This window comes from Cynocephalus volans, chromosome 4 (genome assembly GCF_027409185.1).
Source record: "Cynocephalus volans isolate mCynVol1 chromosome 4, mCynVol1.pri, whole genome shotgun sequence".
NCBI lineage: Eukaryota > Metazoa > Chordata > Mammalia > Dermoptera > Cynocephalidae > Cynocephalus > Cynocephalus volans.
Genome location: NC_084463.1, coordinates 46,234,545 through 46,244,911, shown reverse-complemented (window position 1 = coordinate 46,244,911; position 10,367 = coordinate 46,234,545).

The window sequence follows — 10,367 nt, the reverse complement described above, 5'->3', positions numbered from 1 at the left end:
AAGGCCAGCAGGGCATGGCGGGAGCGGTTTTGTCGTCTTCCTTGCAGGTTGAGTGTGTTCTTTGTTTTTCTCCTTCCATGACTGCTGACTTTCGTCCCTGCAGACGTGGTGCTGGGGCATGTGAGCGTCATCGTTGAGATGGAAGAGCCCTGTGCAGCGCTTTGGGAGAGCGGTCTGCTGTGGGGGATCCTCTCGGCCTTCGTCTGTCTGGGAGAGGATTGTCTCTCTCCCTGTTTGAAGGATACTCTTGTCCATACAGTGCTCTTGTCTGAAAGGCTTTGTTGTTGTTTTTGTTGTTGTTAAATTTTTGGTTTGGCTAGAACGTCTCTTTCTCTCCTGGACTGGGAGTTTTCTGTTGAAGAATTTACTGAAATCTGTATTAAGACTTTATGTGAGTGTGTGTGTAAGTGTGTGTGTTTGCGCGTGTGAGAGTGAGTGTGTGTTTGTGTGTGTGTGTGTGTGTGTGCGCCCCTCTCTTGCCGGTTTCAGTATTGTTCCTTGGCGTTCTGTGTGGTTTTGACTCTTTGACTAGTGTAAGTGAGGCTGATCGGAGCGTTCGTATATAAACTTTTGTGTGGACAGATTTTCAGTTTTCGTTCGTAGGTCCCCAGCGGTAGGATTGCTGGGCCACGTAGTAAGTTTACATTTCACGTTTTGAAAAACTACCGACCTGGTTTCCTGGCAGTCTGTAGCATTTTCCAGTCTCTCCCTCAATATATGAGGGTTGTGCTATCTCTATAGCCTTGTCAATACCTTGTCTTGACTGTCTTTTTGATTTATAGGCCTTGTAATGTGTGCCCCCTATTATCTCACTGTGGTATTGATAGCCATTTCCTTGCTGGTGACGATGAATATCTTCTTCGGTGCTTATTGGCCTTTCCTATCTGTCACTTAGAGAAATGCTCATTTGAATGATCTGAGCAGGTTTGTGGTTTGTTTGTTACTGGCGGCTGGCCTGTGTGGGGATCCTAACCCTTGCTCTTGGTATGAGAGCACCACCCTCTAACCAACAGAGCTAACGGGCCGACTCTTCCTCTGACCATTTTTTAAAAAATTCTGCCTACTGTCGTTTAGGAGCTCTTTCTATAGTCTTGTTCTTAATCTGTGAATTGAAAATGTATTTTTCCTGTGCAGCCTGATGTCTTTTCTTTTTCTCAGTGGTGTCCTGTAAAGCACAGCAGTTTTACGTTGCATGATATCCAGTTTACTCTTTCTTTATATGGGTTCTTGTGTTTTCGGCATCTTACCTAAGAGACCACCACCAAATCCGGTATCACAAAGGTTTGTTCCTGTGTTTCTCGAGTGTTGTAGTTTGAGTTCTTACAGTTAGCTCTGTGACACGTGTGGTGTTCACTTTTGGGTATGGGGTTAGAAAAGGGCTCGATTTCATTTCTTTCCATGTGGCTATTCAGTTGTCTCAGCACCATTTGTTGTGGTCACAAAGCACTTGTGAGAATCCAGTTGTCATAGCTGCATGAGCTTGCTTCTAGGCCAGTCAATTCTGTTCCTCTGATGTACACTTTATGCCAGCGCTGCACTGTGTTTCTTTTTATTGGACTTGAATTTTTACTTTTTATTGACAGCTCGCAACTGCATATGTTTATGGGGCACCATGTGATAATTGCATACATGTGTACATTGTGCAGTGAGCAAGTTAGGCAAGTAACACACTCGTGACCTCACATACTTCCCCCCCTGTGGTAAGAGCACTGAAAATCCACTCTTTTGGTAATTCTGAAATATACATTATTATTAACTAGAGTCACCTTGCTGTGTCATAGATCACCAGACCTTATTTCTCCAGAGTGAAACTTTGTACCCATTGGTCAAACTTCCCTTCGTCCTTGTTCCTCCATCCCCCCCGCCCGCAGCTCCCAGGCTCTGCTAACCATCATTCTGGTCTCTAGTTCCATGAGTCTGACCTTTCCAGTTTCCACATTCAAGTGAAATCATGCAGCATGTCTTTCTGTGCCTGGCATGTGTCACTCAGCGTAATGTCTTCTAGTTGCATCCCAGTTGTTGGAAAATGACAGAGTTTTGTTCTTTTCTAAGGCCGAATAGTATTTCATTGTGTACTTAGACCACGTTTTCTTTATCTGTTCGTCTGTTAATAAACACTTAGGTTGATTCTATATCTTGACTCTTATGGATAATGCCTCAGTGCACATGGGAGTACAGATATCTCTTCAACCTATTGATTTCAGTTCTTTGGGGGATATTCCCTGAAGTGGGATTGCTGGATCATACGGTACTTCTATTTACAGATTTTTGAGAAACCTCCATGCTGTTTTCTGTAATGGTTGTACGTTCCTACCAGCAGTGTACAAGGGTAGCCTTTTCTCCACGTCCTTGCCAGTGCTAGTTATCTTTTGTCTTTTTGATAACAGCCATTCCAATGGGTATGAAGTAATTATGTGTCCTAGTGATTTTAATTTGTATTTCCCTGATGATTAGGGAGGTTGAGCATTTTCTCATCAGCCTGTTGGCCACGTGGAGGTCTTATTCTGAGAAACGTATGTTCAGTTACTCTGCCCATTTTTTAAATCGGGTTGTTGTCTTGCTATTGAGTTGTTTGAATTTTGTATGTAGTTTTGGATACTTATTCATAATCAGGTGTACGGTTTTCCAATATTTTCTCTCATTCCAGTCATCGTGTCTTCGCTCTCCTACTTGTTCTTTTCCTGTGCGGAAGCTTTTTAATTTGATGCAATCCCATTTTCGTCTGTGCTTGATTTTGTCGCCTTGCTTTTGGGGCTATCTGCAAAAAATCATTGCCCAGACCAATGTTGTGGAGCTTTTCCCATTTGTTTTCTTCTAGCAATTTTACAGTTTCAGGTGTTCCATTTCCATCTTTAATCCATATTGAGCCGATTTTTGTAGGTGGTGTAAGATAAGAGAAGGGTTCAACTTCATTTTTCTGAGTGTGTATACACGGTTTTGCCAACACCGGTTATTGAAGAAACTGTCATTTGCTCGTTATGCGTTCTTGGTACCTTTATTGAAAAATCATTTGACTGTAAATATGTAGTTTTATTTTGGGGCTCCAGTTTGTTTCACTGGTTGATGTGAATGTTTTTAGTCTACTACCTTGTGGTTTTGATTACTGTAGCATGTGTCTTTGTCCATTTCTGTTGCTTAGAACAGAATTACCTAAAACTGGGTGATTTATAAAGAAACAGTCTTTATGGCTTACAGTTTCAAATGTTGGGAAGCCCAAAGTCCAGGTAACACGTCTGGTGAGGAACTTGTTTGGTGGTGACTTCAACGACACAGTGTATCACACTGTGAGAAAGGCAGGAGAGAGAGAGAGAGAGAGAGAGAGAGATGGCATGCAACACACACGTAAAATTCTTCACCTCGATCACGTGGGACTCATCCCAGGGATGCAAGGTTGGTTCAACATATGCAAATCAATAAATGTGATACACCATATTAATGAAATCAAACACAAGGACCATGCGGTCATCTCTATAGTTGCTGAAAGAGCACTTGATAAAATTCAACAGTCATTCATGACAAAGGCCTTCTATAAGTTAGGTATAGATGGCAACTATCTCAACGTACTTAAAGCCGTATATGATAAACCCACTGCCAGTATCATCCTGAATGGGGAAAAGCTGAAAGCTGTTCCTTTAAGAACAGGAACTAGACAAGGATGCCCACCCTCACCACTCCTATTCAATATAGTGTTGGAGGTACTAGCCAGAGCAATCAGAGAAGAGAAGGAAATAAAGGGCATCCAGATTGGAAAAGATGAAGTCAAACTGTCCCTGTTTGCAGATGACATGATCCTATATGTCGAACAGTCTGAAGGCTCTACAAAAAAACTCTTGGAGTTGATAAAGGATTTCAGCAAAGTAGCAGGATACAAAATCAACACAAAAAAACCGGTAGCATTTCTATTCTCCATTAGTGGACATGCAGAAAGAGAAATCAAGAAAGCTTGCCCATTGACAGTAGCCACCAAAAACATAAGGTACTTAGGAAGCGAGTTAACCAAGGATGTGAAAAATCTCTATAATGAGAACTACAAACCACTGCTGAGAGAAAGTGGAGAGGAGACAAGACGATGGAAAGATATCCCATGCTCTTGGATTGGAAGCATCAACATAGTGAAAATGTCCATACTACCCAAAGTGATATACAAATTCAATGCAGTCCCCCTCAAAATTCCAGTGACATTTTTCTCAGAAATGGAAAGAACTATCCAGACGCTGATATGGAATAACAAAAGGCCACGCATAGCCACAGCAACGCTGAGCCAAAAAAGTAAAGCTGGAGGCGTAACACTACCTGACTTTAAACTCTCCTACAAAGCTATCATAAGCAAAACAGTACAGTATGGTACTGGCATAAAAACAGACACACTGCTCAGTGGAATAGAATGGAGAATCCAGAAATCAACCCACACACCTACGGCCGTCTGATCTTTGACAAAGGCACCAAGCCTGTACACTGGGGAAGAGACCGCCTCTTCAGGAAATGGTGCTGGGAGAACTGGATATCGATATGCAGGAGAATGAAACTAGACCCATACCTTTCACCATACACTAAAGGCAACTCAAAATGGATTGAAGAATTAATTATACACCCCGAAACAATAAAACCTCTTAAAGAAAACATAGGAGAAACGCTTCAGGAAGTAGGACTGGACACAGACTTCATGAACATGACCCCCAAAGCACGGGCAACCAAAGGAAAAATAAACAAATGGGATTATATCCAACTGAAAAGCTTCTGCACAGCCAAAGAAAGAATTAACATAGTTAAAAGACAACCAACACAGTGGGAGAAAATATTTGCAAAATATGCATCTGACAGAGGATTTATACTTAGAACATACAAGGAACTCAAACAACTTTACGAGGCAGAAGCAAGCAACCCGATTAAAAAATGGGCAAAAGAGCTAAATAGGCATTTCTCTAAGGAAGATCTACGAATGGCCGGCAGACATATGAAAAAATGCTCAACATCACTCAGCATTCGGGAAAGGCAAATCAAAAGCACACTGAGATACCATCTCACCCCAGTGAGGATGGCTAAAATCCAAAAGACTCTGAACGGTAAATGCTGGCGAGGCTGCGGAGGAAAAGGAACTCTCATACATTGTTGGTGGGACTGCAAAAGGGTGCAGCCTCCATGGAAAATGGGATGGAGTTTCCTCAAACAACTGCAGATAGATCTGCCGTAGATCTACCATTCCCAGCTATCCCACTGCTGGGAATATACCCAGAGGAATGGAAATCATGGAGTCGAAGGTACACCTTTTCCCCAGTGTTCATCGCAGCACTATTTACAATAGCCAAGAGTTGGAACCAGCCCAGATGTCCATCATCAGTTGAGTGGATATGGAAAATGTGGTATATGTACACAATGGAACACTACTCAGCTTTAAAAAAGAATGGAATACTGCCATTTGCAACGACATGGATGGACCTAGAGAGAATTATATTAAGTGAAACAAGTCAGGCCCAGAAAGAGAAATGTCACGTTCTCTCTTATTTGTGGGAGGTAAAGATAAATAGATAAATGCACACAGGAAAAAAAAAAAAAACAAAGAAAGAAAAATTGGGGGGGGGAAGAAGACGCGACAATTGCAATTCCTTGAAATTGATAGGACAAGCAAACTTTCAGAAAGGACATTGTTGGGAGGGAGGAAGGAGAGGGAGGAGGGAGGGAGGTTTCTGTAATTGGCCGCAATGATCAACCACATTGTATGTCGACAAAATAAAATAAAATAAAAAACTAATACTAAAAATCAATCAATCAATCAATCAATCAATCAATCCATAGCAATGTGTTTCATTATTCCCTACCGCCGCCAGGGCATTCCCCCCAAGCCCCACCCCCCACCTGTCAGCCGGTCCTGCACCTGCCTGGCCCCGCCCACTGTGGGCCTCCACCCCCCCTCCCCTTGGAGCCCGGATGTCTGGGAGGAGGGGGCGGCAGCGCAGCAGCAGCAGCGGCGGACCCAGGAGGCCTCCGAGGGAAGCGGCGCGGCGCGGCGGCGGAGCAGGTAAGGCCCCCGGGAGGGGGCTGTGGGTCCCCAGAGAGGCAGGGCAGGGGCGCAGTGTCAGAGTGAGAGAGGAGGGAGGCGCGGGGTGCCTCGGGAGGGTCCCCCGAAGCCGCGAGTGGGGGAGGGGCGGGGCGGCCGAAAGCAGACGGCGGCGAGGTGCCCAGCGCCGGCAGGGCGGTGACATCGGGGCGCCCTCCTGCCCTACTCAGGAGGAGCCCAGCGCTGTCCCGCCGTCCGTCCCCCCTGCGCGCCGGGCTCGCCTCGTGCTAGGGCTGTCGTGGGAGCGGCCGGCCGGCAGGCGGTGCCGGGAGCCAGGCCGGATAAGCGGCCGCGGCGGCGGCAAGGCAAGGCTGTGGCCTCGGGGTCCCGGGGCCAGGGGAGCAGAGGGGGCGGCAGGGGGCCAGCGTGCAAGTGTGCACGTGTGCACTTGTAAGTGCAAGTGCAGGGTGGCGGGAGACGCGGCCGCGGGAGGTCCAGACCGGGAGCGCTTTTCTCAGGAGTGGGTCGATGGTCTTCTGTGTTGTCACTGCGTTTTTATCCTTCCTTTTGCGGTTCCCTGTTAGTATCTTCTTGGACTTGGAAGAGTTCTCCGTAGACATTTGTGAATTCTCTCAGCTTTTGTTAGCCTAGGAAAGGACTTTTGCTGTCCGTGTTTGAAGGATCCTTGTTTGGGTACAGTCCTCTTGATAGGGAAGTCTTTCCTTCTGCTGCTTCTAAACTTTGCAACATCCCATTCTTTCCTGGACTGTGAGGTTTCTGTTCATATATTTGCTGAAACCTGTATTTGGACCCTTTTGAGTGTGTGTGCGTGTGTGTGTGTGTGTGTGTGTGTGTGTGTGTGTGTGTGCATGTGTGTGTTTCTGTCACCATGCGTTTCAGTGTTCTGTCTTTGTGATTTGTGTGGTTTGACTCTTTGGCTAGTGTAGGTGACACTGATCTGAGCGTTCATGTACAAACTTCTGTGGGGACATATGTTTTCAGTTCTCCTGCGTGTGTCTCCAGCAGTACAATTGCTGGGTCACGGTAGTCACCTGACATTTCCCAGCTTGTCAAAGTGCCAGTCGGGAGTTGATTTTGTTTAGGCCTAAGTATTTGCTTCTGTGGGGTGTTCTGGCCAATGGATTCGGGGGATCCTTGATGGCAAGTGTGTAGAGAATAGGAGAGGGCATGGTTGTGGAGCCCAGGCTGGGGTCCACAAGGATGTATCTAATTAGTCCCCACCCCCCTGCGGGCATTCACCCCTGTGTTCCCGCCACTTCCACCTCCCCCCACCCTTGTCCCGACCCCGCCCAGTCTGGGGTGTCGAGTCCTCCCCCTGAGGCGGCCTGGAGAGGCCGGGATCGCGCACGTCTCCCAGACGCGGCCGGGCCGGCGGGCGCACCAGAGCCTGCTCGGTCCCCGTGTGCACCGGAGCGCTGGACGACGCAGCGGCGGCAGCGGCAGCGGTGGACGACGGAGGAGACCGGCGAGAGGAGCGGCGCGGCGCGGCGGAGCAGGTAGGGCCCACGTGAGGGGGCTGTGGCTCCCGAGCGAGGCAGGGGAGTAGCGTCGTCGCGCCGCGGGGTGTCTTAGGAGGGTCCCCCGAGTCCTGATTTCGGGAGTGGGGGCAGAGGCCAGCGGGGAGGGATGCAGACGGCGGGCGGGGTGCCCGGCGCTGGCAGAGACAGGAGGCTGGGGCGCCCTCCTCCCCTCCGCAGGAGCCCAGCGCTGCTCCGCCGTCCGTCCGTCCGTCCGTCCGTCCGTCCGTCCGTCTGCCCGTCCAACCGACCGACCGTCCGACCGTCCGTCCAACGGCCCCAGCGCGCCGGTGGCCTTGTCCCAGGGCTGCTGCGGGAGCAGCCGGCGGGGGGGCGGTGTGGGGGCCAGAACGGAGTAGCAGGTGCAGCTGTGCTGTGGCCTCCTGGTCACGGGGCCGTGTCCTCCGTTCCCGGGCCTGGTGAGCCATCGCCGCCGCTGCGATTGCGAGGGCAGTGGGGACAAGGCCAGCAGGGCATGGCGGGAGCGGTTTTGTCGTCTTCCTTGCAGGTTGAGTGTGTTCTTTGTTTTTCTCCTTCCATGACTGCTGACTTTCGTCCCTGCAGACGTGGTGCTGGGGCATGTGAGCGTCATCGTTGAGATGGAAGAGCCCTGTGCAGCGCTTTGGGAGAGCGGTCTGCTGTGGGGGATCCTCTCGGCCTTCGTCTGTCTGGGAGAGGATTGTCTCTCTCCCTGTTTGAAGGATACTCTTGTCCATACAGTGCTCTTGTCTGAAAGGCTTTGTTGTTGTTTTTGTTGTTGTTAAATTTTTGGTTTGGCTAGAACGTCTCTTTCTCTCCTGGACTGGGAGTTTTCTGTTGAAGAATTTACTGAAATCTGTATTAAGACTTTATGTGAGTGTGTGTGTAAGTGTGTGTGTTTGCGCGTGTGAGAGTGAGTGTGTGTTTGTGTGTGTGTGTGTGTGTGCGCCCCTCTCTTGCCGGTTTCAGTATTGTTCCTTGGCGTTCTGTGTGGTTTTGACTCTTTGACTAGTGTAAGTGAGGCTGATCGGAGCGTTCATATATAAACTTTTGTGTGGACAGATTTTCAGTTTTCGTTCGTAGGTCCCCAGCGGTAGGATTGCTGGGCCACGTAGTAAGTTTACATTTCACGTTTTGAAAAACTACCGACCTGGTTTCCTGGCAGTCTGTAGCATTTTCCAGTCTCTCCCTCAATATATGAGGGTTGTGCTATCTCTATGGCCTTGTCAATACCTTGTCTTGACTGTCTTTTTGATTTATAGGCCTTGTAATGTGTGCCCCCTATTATCTCACTGTGGTATTGATAGCCATTTCCTTGCTGGTGACGATGAATATCTTCTTCGGTGCTTATTGGCCTTTCCTATCTGTCACTTAGAGAAATGCTCATTTGAATGATCTGAGCAGGTTTGTGGTTTGTTTGTTACTGGCGGCTGGCCTGTGTGGGGATCCTAACCCTTGCTCTTGGTATGAGAGCACCACCCTCTAACCAACAGAGCTAACGGGCCGACTCTTCCTCTGACCATTTTTTAAAAAATTCTGCCTACTGTCGTTTAGGAGCTCTTTCTATAGTCTTGTTCTTAATCTGTGAATTGAAAATGTATTTTCCTGTGCAGCCTGATGTCTTTTCTTTTTCTCAGTGGTGTCCTGTAAAGCACAGCAGTTTTACGTTGCATGATATCCAGTTTACTCTTTCTTTATATGGGTTCTTGTGTTTTCGGCATCTTACCTAAGAGACCACCACCAAATCCGGTATCACAAAGGTTTGTTCCTGTGTTTCTCGAGTGTTGTAGTTTGAGTTCTTACAGTTAGCTCTGTGACACGTGTGGTGTTCACTTTTGGGTATGGGGTTAGAAAAGGGCTCGATTTCATTTCTTTCCATGTGGCTATTCAGTTGTCTCAGCACCATTTGTTGTGGTCACAAAGCACTTGTGAGAATCCAGTTGTCATAGCTGCATGAGCTTGCTTCTAGGCCAGTCAATTCTGTTCCTCTGATGTACACTTTATGCCAGCGCTGCACTGTGTTTCTTTTTATTGGACTTGAATTTTTACTTTTTATTGACAGCTCGCAACTGCATATGTTTATGGGGCACCATGTGATAATTGCATACATGTGTACATTGTGCAGTGAGCAAGTTAGGCAAGTAACACACTCGTGACCTCACATACTTCCCCCCCTGTGGTAAGAGCACTGAAAATCCACTCTTTTGGTAATTCTGAAATATACATTATTATTAACTAGAGTCACCTTGCTGTGTCATAGATCACCAGACCTTATTTCTCCAGAGTGAAACTTTGTACCCATTGGTCAAACTTCCCTTCGTCCCTTGTTCCTCCATCCCCCCCGCCCGCAGCTCCCAGGCTCTGCTAACCATCATTCTGGTCTCTAGTTCCATGAGTCTGACCTTTCCAGTTTCCACATTCAAGTGAAATCATGCAGCATGTCTTTCTGTGCCTGGCATGTGTCACTCAGCGTAATGTCTTCTAGTTGCATCCCAGTTGTTGGAAAATGACAGAGTTTTGTTCTTTTCTAAGGCCGAATAGTATTTCATTGTGTACTTAGACCACGTTTTCTTTATCTGTTCGTCTGTTAATAAACACTTAGGTTGATTCTATATCTTGACTCTTATGGATAATGCCTCAGTGCACATGGGAGTACAGATATCTCTTCAACCTATTGATTTCAGTTCTTTGGGGGATATTCCCTGAAGTGGATTGCTGGGTCATACGGTACTTCTATTTACAGATTTTTGAGAAACCTCCATGCTGTTTTCTGTAATGGTTGTACGTTCCTACCAGCAGTGTACAAGGGTAGCCTTTTCTCCACGTCCTTGCCAGTGCTAGTTATCTTTTGTCTT